General features: G+C 49.8%; 1 pseudogene; it reads left to right on the forward strand.

Moving 5' to 3' along the window:
* LOC134987843 (transient receptor potential cation channel subfamily M member 2-like) overlaps positions 1-16,248 on the forward strand; it is a 539,791-nt pseudogene that overhangs the window by 115,324 nt on the left and 408,219 nt on the right.

A 16,248-nucleotide genomic window follows, 5' to 3' on the forward strand; every position in this document is an offset into this window, starting at 1 on the left:
GCTGGTACATAGACTGGTCACTCCATACTACCCATGGACGCTGGTACATAGACTGGTCACTCCCTACTGCCAATGGGCACTGGTACATAGACTGGCCACTCACTACTGCCCATGGGTGCTGGTACATAGACTGGCCACTCGCTACTGTCCATGGGCGCTGGTACATAGACTGGTGGCTCACTACTGCCCATGGGCACTGGTACATAGACTGGTCACTCACTACTGCCCATGGGCGCTGATACAGACTGGTCACTCACTACTGCCCATGAGCACTGGTACATAGACTGGTCACTCACTACTGCCCATGAGCACTGGTACATAGACTGGTTACTCGCTACTGCCCATGGGCACTGGTACATAGACTGGTCACTCCCTACTACCCATGGGCACTGGTACATAGACTGGTCACTCGCTACTGCCCATGGGCGCTGGTACATAGACTGGTCACTTCCTACTACCCATGTGCGCTGGTACATAGACTGGTCACTCGCTACTGCCCATGGGTGCTGGTACATAGACTGGCCACTCACTACTGCCCATGGGTGCTGGTACATAGACTGGCCACTCACTACTGCCCATGGGTGCTGGTACATAGACTGGCCACTCACTACTGCCAATGGGCACTGGTACTTAGACTGGTCACTCGCTACTGTCCATGAGCACTGGTACATAGACTGGACACTCTCTACTGCCCATGGGCGCTGGTACATAGGCTGGTCACTCGCTACTGCCCAAGGGCACTGGTACTTAGACTGGTCACTCGCTACTGCCCAAGGGCGCTGGTACATAGACTGGTCACTTACTACTGCCCATGGGTGCTGGTACATAGACTGGCTACTCACTATTGCCCATGGGCACTGGTACTTAGACTGGTCAGTCGCTTCTGCCCACGGGTGATGGAACATAGACTGGTCACTTGCTACTGCCCATGGGCACTGTTACATAGACTGGTCACTCACTAATGCCCATGGGCACTGTTACATAGACTGGTCACTTACTACTGCCCATGGGCGCTGGTACATAGACTGGACACTCGCTACTGCCCATGGGTGCTGGTACATAGACTGGTCACTCACTACTGCCCATGGGTAATCAGAAATCATGGGAAATCAGAGGAGCAGTACATTCAGAAAAACCTCTGTAAGGAAGAAGACAGAGAAGTGTACCCGACTCTCAAATCCATGGTTTGAGGATTTAGTATTGACTTTGGAATGTTTCTTTTCTTGAAGGCTTGGAGGTTTTTAATGTGTTGGTCTAGCAAAACCAGATCTTGCTCAGACAGCGATGGAGCGGAGGACTCAGTAATAGGCAGACTCTTGGTATATTGGGTATAACACAGAGATGATCCCAAACGAGCTGTCTGTGGACCAATTTTTTTTTAACATCAACAAAACAATTTATTTTTTACAACATCAAAGAAGGCCTCTAAAAATTTTGAAGCACTGGATCCTTGGACTCATAAATGAATTAGCCCATCCTTAGGCTTTCCCTTTGAGGGCTGAAAGATGGTACTACAGAGTCTAGAGTGGCAGGAACCAGAGATGCAGTTTGAAAATAATTTTGACATTGATGTATCAGATCACAGAATTGATCAAGATTCCCATGAAAGGTAATGGAAGACTGGGCATTGGTCAAAGACTCAGGGAATTGAATAGGACCAAATATAGGACACAAAGGAACAGACGCGATCGATACATCTTCAAATTGTGATTCATGCTTGTTTGACACTCTTCTTACTGTATCCTTCTCAACCTCTCATAACATGGCAAGAACATCTTGATGCCAGTGAGTAAGGGCACTTGAATTATCCACAGAATGATGAAACAAACTTTTTCCTAAAACTGGTTGGTGGACTTTGATCGGGAGAACAGGACCAGGAACTTTCCCTAAGAAGATTAACTTTGATAATTCTGATTTTAAAGTCTTTGGAGTATCAACCGAACTTCTGAGTAGAGATTCAAATAAAGAACTCTGTAGCAGAAATTAAATCTGTCTGAGTGAATACTGGTTGAGGTGAGGAAATGATTTTTTTCAGAAAGCTTTTGGAAGGAGTTAGCTACACGAGAAGTGGCTCTGTGATTAGATAATTCATGCAAAATAATGGAATCAGAGCCTTGGCAAAAGATTGGGAACCCCTTGCTGAGGTAGCAGACTGCAGTTTCTCCTTGGAACCAGTAGACAGAAGTCCTTCCTTGGAATCAACAGATGGAAGTCCCTTATTTGGACAAGTGGATGAAACTGGATTTGGTCTGGAGAAACTTAGGGATAAAGGTGATAAATCAGCATTCAGACTGGTGACCAACTCTAGCACCAAGATCCTTGCCTGAAAATAAGTCAGATACCCGGCGACCAGCATAACGGACCCCGACCGCCAGCATACCGACACTGTGGTGCGCTACGCACGCCACACTATTTTATTCTCCCTCCAGGGGGGTCGTGGACCCCCACGAGGGAGAAAAAGTGTCTGTATGCCGGCTGTCGGGATTCCGGCGCCGGTATACTGTGCACTGGGATCCCGACAGTCGGCATACTGAAGACCACCCACGTTGTTGGGCTAAAAGTACAGACACCAGCTTTGTGGCTCATTCTAAACTGTAATTGACTATGGGGGTCATTCCGAGTTGTTCGCTCGTTGCCGATTTTCGCGACAAAGCGATTAAGGCAAAAATGCGCATGCGCATGGTACGCAGTGCGCATGCGCTAAGTATTTTAGCACAAAACTTCGTAGATTTACTCACGTCCAAACAAAAATTTTCATCGTTGAAGTGATCGGAGTGTGATTGACAGGAAGTGGGTGTTTCTGGGCGGAAACTGACTGTTTTCTGGGGGTGTGTGGAAAAATGCAGGCGTGCCAGGATAAAATGCGGGAGAGTCTGGAGAAACGGGGGAGTGGCTGGCCGAACGCAGGGCGTGTTTGTGACGTCAAACCAGGAATGAAATGGGCTGAGCTGAACGCAGTGTAGGAGTAAGTCTCGAGCTACTCAGAAACTGCTAAGAAATTTCTATTCGCAATTCTGCTAATCTTTCGTTCGCAATTCTGCGAAGCTAAGATACACTCCCAGAGGGCGGCGGCCTAGCGTGTACAATGCTGCTAAAAGCAGCTAGCGAGCGAACAACTCGGAATGAGGGACCATATCTCTCAGGCACATATTTCCTCAGCATACTCTAATACTCTACTGTTTCACACAAATCATACAGTATCGAATACGTCTTATAATATAAACAACATATATTTTTCCTTCGCCGTCTTAAGGTTGCCTATGTGGGTCTTAGTACATTAAATCATTTTTATAGATGTGCAATTGAGAGTTTTCTAACCCATGGAATCATAGCCTGGTATGGAAACTGTACGCCCGCGAGCAAGGAGAGCTATAGCGCTTAGTTCGCTCAGCTGGTAAAATTATTGGGGTACAGCTGCAGATCTCTTTGCAGCACGATTAATAAATAGAGCTAGGAGTATACTGTCTGATTCTAGCCATTCGTCTGCTTATCTTTTTACTAAGTTGCCCTCTGGCAAGTGTTTTAGATCAGTGAAGACACGCACGAATCATCTACAGAACAGCTTCTTCCCAACTGCCGTGCGCATGCTAAACGTTCATTGTGAGCAATGTGTCATCTCTCACATGTGTGTTATTGTGTGCTCTTTTTATACCTATGTCCTAACTTTTTACCATTGTCTGGTGTGTTGTACAAACTGAAATTCATTGTCACATTTTTTTTGATAATGACAGTAAATGTATCGTATCATCTAAATCATCTTATCATATAATCTTTAGGATAAGCTATTATTAATGAACATACAGTAATCTAGTAATACAAGTCTGGAATGGGATTGTCCTTCATAAAATCATGTTATTATGTATTTCAGAGACTACTATAGAGATCCCTACAGTGTGTGTGGTGCTGGACGGGTGCCCTGATACCCTTGATGTGAGTATCACTAGAACCATGTGTGCCCCTCACATTGTATCTACTGTATGTCCCGTTCTCTGGTGGCCTCATTAGTGCTGATCCCCAGAGCTGTCTACACCCCATGTGGTCGCTACACTGAGCTGCCGACACTGGTCCTTTCAGTGCTGACTCTGGGATGTGATTACAATGACCTGCGTCAGCTCCATCTATTGCTGCACGGGAACATGACCTCCAGTCTGTGAGATACTGGACACCTGTCCCATCATAGATCTACGTCTAGATGTTACTGTCCTGCCAGTTCCTGACGTGTCTTTGATCTCGTTGGTTATTGTTCTAGTTTTATGCTGAAATCCTGATGGGAGCCCCGTGGTAGTGTCAGAAAATCAGTAATTAGCGTTCTCATTGTCATTATCTGTACAATATGGCTTTGTATGCCATTATGAGGAGGCAAAATCACACATAGATGTACAGTAGTACTCCTACCAGAGAGATAGAGGACTCCTGCCAGAGTGATGGACTATTCCTGCCAGGGAGATGCTGTATTCCTGCTAGAGTGATGGAGTACTGCTGCCAGAAAGATGGAGTACCCCGGTCAGAGTGATGGAGTACTCCTGTCAGAGTGATGGAGTACCCCTGCCAGAGTGATGGAGTACCCCTGCCAGAGTACCCCTGCCAGAGTGATGGAGTACCCCTGCCAGAGTGATGGAGTACCCCTGCCAGAGTGATGGAGTACCCCTGCCAGACTGATGGAGTACTCCTGCCAGAGTGGTGAAATACCCCTGCCAGAGTGATGGAGTACTCCAGCCATAGTGATGAAGTACTCCTGCCAGAATGATGAAGTACCCCTGCCAGAGTGATGGAGTACCCCTGCCAGAGTGATGAAGTACCCCTGCCAGAGTGATGGAGTACCCCTGCCAGAGTGATGGAGTACCCCTGCCAGACTGATGGAGTACTCCTGCCAGAGTGGTGAAATACCCCTGCCAGAGTGATGAAGTACTCCAGCCATAGTGATGAAGTACTCCTGCCAGAATGATGAAGTACCCCTGCCAGAGTGATGGAGTACCCCTGCCAGAGTGATGAAGTACCCTTGCCAGAGTGATGGAGTACCCCTGCCAGAGTGATGAAGTACCCCTGCCACAGTGATGGAGTACCCCTGTCAGAGTGATGGAGTACTCCTGTCAGAGTGATGAAGTACCCCTGCCAGAGTGATGAAGTACCCCTGCCACAGTGATGGAGTACCCCTGTCAGAGTGATGGAGTACTCCTGTCAGAGTGATGAAGTACCCCTGCCAGAGTGATGAAGTACCCCTGCCAGAGTGATGGAGTGCCCCTGCCAGAGTGATGGAGTACCCCTGTCAGAGTGATGGAGTACTCCTGTCAGAGTGATGGAGTACCCCTGCCAGAGTGATGAAGTACCCCTGCCAGAGTGATGGAGTACCCCTGCCAGAGTGATGAAGGACTCCTGCCAGAGTGATGAAGTACCCCTGCCAGAGTGATGGAGTACCCCTGCCAGAGTGATGAAGTACCCCTGCCAGAGTGATGGAGTACCCCTGCCAGAGTGATGAAGTACCCCTGCCACAGTGATGGAGTACCCCTGTCAGAGTGATGGAGTACTCCTGTCAGAGTGATGAAGTACCCCTGCCAGAGTGATGAAGTACCCCTGCCAGAGTGATGGAGTGCCCCTGCCAGAGTGATGGAGTACCCCTGTCAGAGTGATGGAGTACTCCTGTCAGAGTGATGAAGTACCCCTGCCAGAGTGATGGAGTACCCCTGCCAGAGTGATGGAGTACCCCTGCCAGAGTGATGAAGTACCCCTGCCAGAGTGATGGAGTGCCCCTGCCAGAGTGATGGAGTACCCCTGTCAGAGTGATGGAGTACTCCTGTCAGAGTGATGAAGTACCCCTGCCAGAGTGATGGAGTACCCCTGCCAGAGTGATGGAGTACCCCTGCCAGAGTGATGGAGTCAAGCAAATAATATATCTGGAATAAAGAAGTTGGGGACATTGTGCTAGGAAGCAAATTATAATTGTTTAGCACCACTATCCGTCTCCCCCCCCCCCCCCCCCCCCTCAGTTTCTTTGAGGCTGCAGCAGTCTCTCCTGGTCTGTATACACAGGCGGCAGCACCTCACCTGACTGCAGCAGTCTCTCCTGGTCTGTATACACAGGCGGCAGCACTTCACCTGGCTGCAGTAGTCTCTCCTGGTCTGTATACACAGGTAGCAGCACTTCACCTGACTGCAGCAATCTCTCCTGGTCTGTATACACAGGCGGCAGCACTTCACCTGGCTGCAGCAGTCTCTCCTGGTCTGTATACACAGGCGCAGCACTTCACCTGTCTGCAGCAGTCTCTCCTGGTCTGTATACACAGGCGGCAGCACTTCACCTGGCTGCAGCAGTCTCTCCTGGTCTGTATACACAGGCGGCAGCACTTCACCTGACTGCAGCAGTCACTCCTGGTCTGTATACACAGGCGGCAGCACTTCACCTGGCTGCAGCAGTCTCTCCTGGTCTGTATACACAGGCGCAGCACTTCACCTGTCTGCAGCAGTCTCTCCTGGTCTGTATAAACAGGCGGCAGCACTTCACCTGACTGCAGCAGTCACTCCTGGTCTGTATACACAGGCGGCAGCACTTCACCTGGCTGCAGTAGTCTCTCCTGGTCTGTATACACAGGCGGCAGCACATCACCTGGCTACAGCAGTCTCTCCTGGTCTGTAAACACAGGCGGCAGCACCTCACCTGACTGCAGCAGTCTCTCCTGGTCTTTATACACAGGCGGCAGCACTTCACCTGGCTGCAGTAGTCTCTCCTGGTCTGTATACACAGGTAGCAGCACTTCACCTGACTGCAGCAATCTCTCCTGGTCTGTATACACAGGCGGCAGCACTTCACCTGGCTGCAGCAGTCTCTCCTGGTCTGTATACACAGGCGCAGCACTTCACTTGTCTGCAGCAGTCTCTCCTGGTCTGTATACACAGGCGGCAGCACTTCACCTGGCTACAGCAGTCTCTCCTGGTCTGTATACACAGGCGGCAGCACTTCACCTGACTGCAGCAGTCACTCCTGGTCTGTATACACAGGCGGCAGCACTTCACATGGCTGCAGCAGTCTCTCCTGGTCTGTATACACAGGCAGCAGCACTTCACCTGGCTGCAGCAGTCTCTCCTGGTCTGTATACACAGGCGGCAGCACTTCACCTGTCTGCAGCAGTCTCTCCTGGTCTGTATACACAGGCGGCAGCACTTCACCTGACTGCAGCAGTCACTCCTGGTCTGTATACACAGGCGGCAGCACTTCACCTGGCTGCAGTAGTCTCTCCTGGTCTGTATACACAGGCGGCAGCACATCACCTGGCTACAGCAGTCTCTCCTGGTCTGTATACACAGGCGGCAGCACTTCACCTGGCAGCAGCAGTCTCTCCTGGTCTGTATACACAGGCAGCAGCACTTCACCTGACGGCAGCAGTCTCTCCTGGTCTGTATATATAGACGGCAGCACCTCACCTGGCTGCAGCTGTCTCTCCTGGTTTGTATACACAGGCGCAGCACATCACCTGGCTGCAGCAGTCTCTCCTGGTCTGTATATATAGACGGCAGCACTTCACCTGGCTGCAGCAGTCTCTCCTGGTTTGTATACACAGGCGCAGCACATCACCTGGCTGCAGCAGTCTCTCCTGGTCTGTATACACAGGCGGCAGCACTTCACCTGGCTGCAACAGTCTCTGCTGGTCTGTATACACAGGCGACAGCACTTCACCTGGCTGCAGCAATCTCTCCTGGTCTGTATACACAGGCGGCAGCACTTCACCTGGCTGCAGCAGTCTCTCCTGGTCTGTATACACAGGCGGCAGCACTTCACCTGGCTGCAGCAGTCTCTCCTGGTCTGTATACACAGGCGGCAGCACTTCACCTGGCTGCAGCAGTCTCTCCTGGACTGTCTCCACTCTGCAGTCATTAGGTGCGATCACACCTCCTATTTCTTCTCTGTGTGGGTGGATCCCCCCAGCCCCACACAGAATCTATGGCCCACTACTGCCATCTACTTTGATAATGCCACCATATACTGTATTTATTTGAATAAGTGATTATATAGCTGATACACAGCGGCTCACGGATCGGCGCTGAATTGAATTAAGACACCCGCACTCGCCGGAGACTGAGTGGAAGGAGAGGCGCAGGCTGCACTCTCCTCCCCTCACACAGACAGGACAGCAGCGGCGAGCAGCAGCGTTGAGCAGGGGGGGGCATGTCTGGCACTGGGGGGGCAAGTATACCTGGCACTGGGGGATATCTGGCATTGTGGGCATATCTGGCCCTGGGAAGACATGTGTATCTGGCCCTGGGGGGATATCTGGCACTGGGGGAACATGTGTATCTGGCAATGGGGGCATATCTGGCACTGGGAAGACATGTGTATCTGGCACTGGGGCATATCTGGCACTGGGGGCAGATCTGGCACTGTGGGGGCATTTCCGTATCTGGCACTGGGGGCAATGTATATCTGGCACTCTGGGGGCAATGTGTATCTGCACTGTAGGGCAATGTGTATCTGGCACTGTGGGGCAATGTATATCTGGCACTGTGGGGCAATGAATATCTGACACTGGGGGCAATGTGTATCTGGCACTGTGAGGCAATGTGTATCTGGCACTGTGGGGCAATGTGTATCTGGCACTGTGGGACAATGTGTATATGGCACTCTGGGGGAAATGTGTATCTGGCACTGTTAGGCAATGTATATCTGGCACTGTGGGGCAATGTGTATCTGGCACTGTGGGGCAATGTGTATCTGGCACTCTTGGGGCAATGTGTATCTGCACTGTGGGGCAATGTGTATCTGGCTCTGTGGGGCAATGTATATCTGGCACTGTGGGGCAATGTATATCTGGCACTGGGGGCAAGGTGTATCTGGCAGTCTGGGGCAATGTGTATCTGGCACTGTGGGGCAATGTGTATCTGGCATTGTGGGGCAATGTATATCTGGCACTGTGGGGTAATGTGTATCTGGCACTCTGGGGCAATGTGTATCTGGCACTCTGGGGCAATGTATATCTGGCACTGTGAGGTAATGTATATCTGGCACTGTGGGGTAATGTGTATCTGGCAGTCTGGGGCAATGTGTATCTGGCACTGTGAGGCAATGTGTATCTGGCACTGTGAGGCAATGTGTATATGGCACTGTGGGGCAATGTGTATCTGGCACTGTGGGGCAATGTATATCTGGTACTGTGGGGCAATGTATATCTGGCACTGTGGGGCAATGTGTATCTGGCACTGTGGGGCAATGTATATCTGGCACTGTGGGGCAATGTGTATCTGGCACTGTGGGGCAATGTATATCTGGCACTGTGGGGCAATGTATATCTGGCACTCTGAGGCAATGTATATCTGGCACTGTGGGGCAATGTGTATCTGGCACTCTGGGGGCAATGTGTATCTGGCACTGTGGGGTAATGTGTATCTAGCACTGTGGGGTAATGTATATCTGGCACTGTGGGGTAATGTGTATCTGGCTCTCTGGGGCAATGTGTATCTGGCACTGTGGGGCAATGTATATCTGGCACTGTGGGGCAATGTATATCTGACACTGGGGGCAATGTGTATCTGGCACTCTGGGGCAATGTGTATCTGGCACTGTGGGGCAATGTGTATTTCGCACTGTGGGGCAATGTATATCTGGCACTGTGGGGCAATGTATATCTGACACTGGGGGCAATGTGTATCTGGCACTCTGGGGCAATGTGTATCTGGCACTGTGGGGCAATATGTATCTGACACTCCGGGGCAATGTATATCTGGCACTGTGAGGCAATGTATATCTGGAACTGTGGGGTAATGTGTATCTAGCACTCTGCGGCAATGTGTATCTGGCACTCTGGGGCAATGTATATCTGGCACTGTAAAGCAATGTGTATCTGGCACTCTAGGAGCAATGTGTATCTGGCACTGTGGGGCAATGTATATCTGGCACTGTGGGGTAATGTGTATCTGGCACTCTGCGGCAATGTATATCTGGCACTGTGGGGTAATGTGTATCTGGCACTGTGGGGTAATGTGTATCTGGCACTGTGTGGCAATGTGTATCTGGCACTGTGGGGGCAATGTGTATCTTGCACTGTGGGGGCAATGTGTATCTTGCACTGTGGGGGCAATGTATATCTGGCACTGTGGGGCAACGTGTATCTGCCCCTCCCCCCATATGTGTATCACGCCCCCATTGTCATCGGCCACGCCCCATGTGGCATTTGGTCACACCCATTTTTGGCGCATGCCTTTGGCACGCGCACACAGTACCCGTAAGACATTTTTTCTACTTGCACCACTGCTGATACACATGATCTGTCTTATATTGTTTTTTATAACAAGTATGTAATTAGGAAGCAGAAAGACATGTGATAAAATTGCAGGTTAGAGATGAGGATTTGTGTCAGAAGACAGATGATGGAAGATGGTAACTGTGACATTACTACTGATGCTGAGATAATGATGACAGGGAGAGGATAATGCTGGGTGATATTTTCTTGGTCTCCTCAGGATATAGATGTATCTGCTTTATTTTCCTGTAACCCATTTCCCCAATGTCCACATTGTCCTTTCTGCAGACCATATACAACTCCATGTGTAATAACACCCCATGTGTCATCGTGGAAGGATCCGGGCGTGTTGCAAACATAATCTCAGAGGTGGCAAATCTTGGTTCTTCCAAAATCACCATTTCCCTCATCAAGGAGAAACTGCAGAACTATTTCCAGGAGTCGTACGACACCTTCACCGAAACTCAGATTATCACCTGGACCAAGAGAGTGAGTCACAAACACCTTTTATATTCATTCTATTATATCCATAATGACAACATCTACATACCCCAACCTAATATACATTCAGATGTTACATGAGGGGCAACGAACCCAGGCTGAAAGACAGCAAACTCCAATTCAGATGTTGTGCGATGAGTTATAGGTGCTAAAAAAATCTGAGCCAGAGCGGGAAAGGCTACTAAAGCTCACCCCAGCGGATGATATAGAGGCATTCCTTTGCACGTTTGAGCGCACGGCCACGCGGTTGGGATGGCCTGCGGAGGAATGGTCTGGCAGGGGAGGCACAGCGGGTGTATGTGGACATGACTGTGGCTGAGGCACGCTCCTATCCTGCCCTGAGAAAGGCTATACTGGATAGGATTGGAGTGACAGGGCCCAGCAAAGCCCAGGAATTCCATGAGTGGCGGCTGGAGGGCTCGGAGCCACCTAGGATTCAGCTGGCCAGACTAGCCCAACTGGCAAGGGCCTGGTTGCAGCCGGATAAAAACTCAGCAGTACAGATTGTGGAAGTAGTCGCACTGGACCAGGCTATGTGGGTGTTAGACCGCTCGGTGCAGCAGTGGCCCCCCCAGACATTTGAGGCGGTGGTGATTGAGCGTCACCTGATGCTGGGAAAGTAGAGTAAAGACAGGTCAGGATACGGGCAACCACCTAAACCCAGAACTCAGGTCCCAGTAGTTAAACCAAAGGTTCCGCCTCCCTTAGTGTGCTTTGAGTGCGGCGAGCCTGGTCATGTGCGGCGGGACTGCCCAAAACAGGGCGAGCCGATGGATTGCAGTGCGTGGAAAACGGCTCTGCCGTTGGTAAGCATGGCGGCGGCGGAGGTATACCAGACAGAGTCCTCCCTGTTTCGGCTGCAGGTACAGGTGGAAAACCGGTAGATTTATGCCCCGGGTGGATACCGGCAGTGAGCTCACCATTGTCACGGCCAACGTGGTTCCTCCGGGAGCTGACAAGTTCCAGCCTCCTGTCAGGGTGTTGTGTGTCCATGGTGATGAGGAGGAGTGCCCACGTGTCTACTGTTCAAGGTCGATCGTTAAAGGTGGTAGCAGCGGTGACCTCCAGACCCCCGTATCCGCTGATCCTGGGCCGGGACTTTCCATTGCTGCAGGAGCTGGTTACCTGGCATGCTACCAACAAACCATCAACCACCGAAACAACTCAGAAGCCAGAGACCAGAGACTACCAAAGTCTAGCATCCAGGAGAGAGGCTGCCGATCCTAAACCACCACAAGAGACTGAGGGGGTCATTCCGAGTTGATCGCTCGCTAGCTATCACCTCAGCCTATTCGTGTCCGGATTTGACGTCATACACCTGCCCAGCGAATGCCCAGCAATGCCTGCGTTTTTTTTAGACATGCCTGCGTTTTTGCAAACACTCCCTGAAAACAGTCAGTTGACACCCAGAAACGCCCCCTTCCTGTCAATCTTCTTGCGGCCATCAGTGCAAAGAAAAACTTTGCTAGATCCTGTGCACAACCACAACGGGCTTTGTACCCGTACGACGCTCGTGCGCATTGCGACCCATACACATGCGCATAAATACCGTTTTTTTGCCTGATCGCTGCGCTGCAAAAATCGTCAGCAAGCGATCAACTCTGAATGACCCCTAGAGTCCAAGGCCCATTGGAACCCAGTTGGTGAGAAGATATCACTGCAGGACTTAGGGAGAGATCAACGCAAGGACAGCAATTTGGTACACGCCTTTGAGACTGTTAAAGTAGTTAACGGCGGGTAGTTAATGCTTCACCATCCGTGGGTGTACCATATTTTGTTTTGGAAAATTTTTTGCTATATCGTGTCATTACTTTACAAGGGAAAAAGTTAGATCAGCTCTTGGTTCCCCAAAAACTGGAGCGGTTGGTGTTAGAAGCTGCCCATACACATTTGTGGGGTGGCCATCTAGGGGAGGAGAAAACACTCCAACGCATGCAATTGAGGTTCTTTTGGCCCGGCATCTATGCTTCCGTTAAGAGGTATTGGCTCTCATTCCGAGTTGTTCGCTCGCTAGCTACTTTTTGCAGAAATGCACACGCTAAGCCGCCGCCTACTGGGAGTGTATCTTAGCTTTGCAGAATTGCGAACGAAAGATTAGCAGAATTGCGAATAGACACTTCTTAGCAGTTTCTGAGTAGCTCGAGACTTACTCTGCCACTGCGATTAGTTCAGTCCTTTTCATTCCTGGTTTGACGTCACAAACACACCCAGCGTTCGCCCAGACACTCCTCTGTTTCTCCAGCCACTCCCGCGTTTTTCCCTGAAACGCCTGCATTTTTTCGCACACGCCCATAAAACTGCCAGTTTCCGCCCAGAAACACCCACTTCCTGTCAATCACACTACGATCAGCAGAACGATGAAAAATCTTTGTTAAGCCGTGAGTAAAATACCAAACTTTTGTGCAAAATTACTTGGCGCAGACGCACTGCGAACATTGCGTATGCGCAGTTTGCAACTAATCGCACCGATGCGAAGGAAAAGAACGAGCGAACAATTCGGAATGAGGGCCCTTGTCAGGAATGCCCAGTCTGCCAGAGGACAGCCCCATGGCCAGAGTTTAGAGCTCCACTGGTTCCCCTCCCTATCATTTCCATACCTTTTGAGCGGATTGGTATGGATCTGATAGGGCCAGTGGAAAAATCTGCTCGAGGGCACCAATACATATTGGTGGTAGTTGATTATGCCACCAGGTACCCAGAGGCTATACCCCTGCGCAATATGAAATCTAGCGCTATTGCCAGAGAACTACTAACCATGTATGTATACCCGGTTAGGAATACCGAAAGAGGTCTTAACGGACCAAGGTACTGTTACGCACACCAGTGCTAACAGGAGTATACCGGTGTATGAACAGAGAGGGAAGCGAAGCAAACGAACTCACAGACAGTATAACATAACATACACAGGAGGTGATGGAATAACTAATAAACACAAAGTGAACGGAGAAGCTCAAAGGCTCAGGAATTGGGTGTCTCCCTAGTGTCAGGAATGCTCAGATGGAATAGAGCGGACAATGAAGCGATGTGTAGTGATTTCACATGTGGAGCACCTGAAATGATGTTGCTAAGAGCAACAGAAAAAACCCCAAAGGGTTACCAACGGGTGTGGGAATAAACTCCTTGGTCAGAGATAGAAATATAGACACAAGGAGAGTATCCACAATCCTAACCCCCACTTGCAGGGCACAGGTTCAGCTTACTGCCACTAAACTGACACCTGGACGCCCTGCACAGTGAGGGAGGATTAAGCAGGCAGGTCTGAGAGTACAGCCGCAAACCTGCTGGGTTCACAGAATAGCAAAAGAACCCCAGCAGGTCAAACAACTGACTCCAGTCTTACTGCTAGGTCCGGATTGGCAGAATGAAGTACCGAATCCCAAGGCCTATTCGCAGTAAGCAACAAGTAAATACAAAGTCACACAGTACTAGCTAACTCTCTGGAACTGACTAACAAACAAAGATTCAGCAGCATTTGCCTAGCCTGAGAGGATGGTTTATATAGCAGGTGCTGTCCACGCCCCACTCAGACCTCACAGACTGTGAGCACAAAACCAGCGCCGGATTCCCTGCCGTGCACAGAGCCTGTAACCACTACACAGTAAAAACCCGGACCGGAGTATCAGCTGCGCTCAGGTTACTTCGCTAACACTTGCCTCCCGGTTGCCATGGCGATGTGGCAGCACAGAGCAGGAGATCCTAACAGGTACACATTTCGTGTCTAAACTTATGAAAGCTTTATGTCGGTTGCTAAACATAGACAGGATTACCACCTCGGTGTACCACCCACAGACAGATGGCCTGGTAGAAAGATTTAATAAAACCCTTAAGCAAATGCTAAAAATAACAGTGTCACAAGAAAAACGAGATTGAGATCTGCTCCTACCTTACTTGATGTTTGTGGTCAGAGAGGTACCCCAATCCTCTACAGGGTTTAGTCCCTTTGAGCTCCTCTATGGGAGACAGGCCAGAGGAATTCTAGATCTCTTAAAAGTAGGGTGGGAAGAACAACCATGCCACGACCCTAATGTCGTTCAGTTTGTGGCCCAGTTATACGGCCGTCTAATGCAGATTGTGCCACTACTGAACGAACACATGGAAAGAGCCCGACAACGTCAGAAACAGAGGTATGACGTCACCTCAGTCAACCGGTCCTTTAATCTGGGAGATAAAGTGTTAGTGCTGGTGCCCACCACAGAAAGCAAGATGTATGCACAATGGCGGGGCCCCTATGAGATCATCGAGGCAGTGGATCCGGTCAATTACAGGGTCCGACAGGAGGGTAGAAGGAGGGAGGTACAAGTCTACCATGTAAACCTGTTAAAACCCTGGAAGGAAACTGCCAATCGGCCCACTTTGGTAGCTAAGAAGATTTCAGAATGCCAGGTACCCATGGAAGTCACGCTTACTCCTGAACAGAAATGGGAAGTGGTGAACTTGGTGAAACGCTACCAAGATGTGTTTTCTGCCATTCCGGGAAAGACACAGATCATCCAACATGATGATGTGACTCCACCCGGGGTGGTCATTAAACAGAGGCCATATCGCATACACGAAGCGAAGCGGGCAACGGTAAAGCAGGAGGTGGAAGAGATGTTACGCCTAGGGGTTATAGAGGAATCCACCAGTGAGTGGAATAATCCAATTGTCCTAGTACCAAATCCTTCAGGTGCCTGACGGTTCTGCCATGACTTTCGTAAATTAAATCAAGTGTCCCGGTTTGATTCTTACCCTATGCCCCGGGTGGATGAATTGGTAGAAAATTTAGCCAATAGTCAATATCTCACTACACTTGATTTGACAAAAGGTTATTGGCAGATTCCATTAACAGAAGCTGCTAAGGCAAAAACAGCTTTCTCTACTCTAGAAGGCTTATTCCAATATAAAATTCTCCCATTTGGTTTACATGGTGCCCCAGCAACCTTCCAGAGAGCTATAAATAAGTTGCTGCGGCCCCACAGGGAATATGCGGCTGTATATTTAGATGACATTGTTATTTTCAGCTCTGATTAGGAGTCACACCTACCAAAGGTAGAAGCCCTTTTACAGTCTCTACGAGCACACGGGTTTACCACCAACCCTAAGAAATGTGCCATTGGTATGATTGAGGCCAAGTATTTGGGGTACATTTTGGGCAGAGGACAGGTTAAACCTCAGCCTAGTAAGGTAGAAGCAGTCCTCACCTGGTCCAGACCTAAATGTAAATCACAACTTAGGACATTTCTCGGTTTAGTTGGAATATTATCGCAGGTTAATTCGAGATTTCGCAGCTAGAGTGGCTCCACTAACCGAATGTCTTAAAAAACAATTCCCAGACAAGAGAACGTGGTCTGGACCAGTGGAAACTGCTTGGCAAGATTTAAGACGAGCTTTGTGTACTGAGCCTGTCTTACAAGCTCCTGACTTTAAAAAGCAATTTGTGTTCCAAACGGATGCCCCTGGGACAGGATTAGGAGCAGTCCTATCCCAAGAGGTAGATGGAGAGGAGAAGCCCATCCTCTACCTGAGCCATAAATTATTGCCC

This window comes from Pseudophryne corroboree, chromosome 2 (assembly GCF_028390025.1).
Source record: "Pseudophryne corroboree isolate aPseCor3 chromosome 2, aPseCor3.hap2, whole genome shotgun sequence".
NCBI lineage: Eukaryota > Metazoa > Chordata > Amphibia > Anura > Myobatrachidae > Pseudophryne > Pseudophryne corroboree.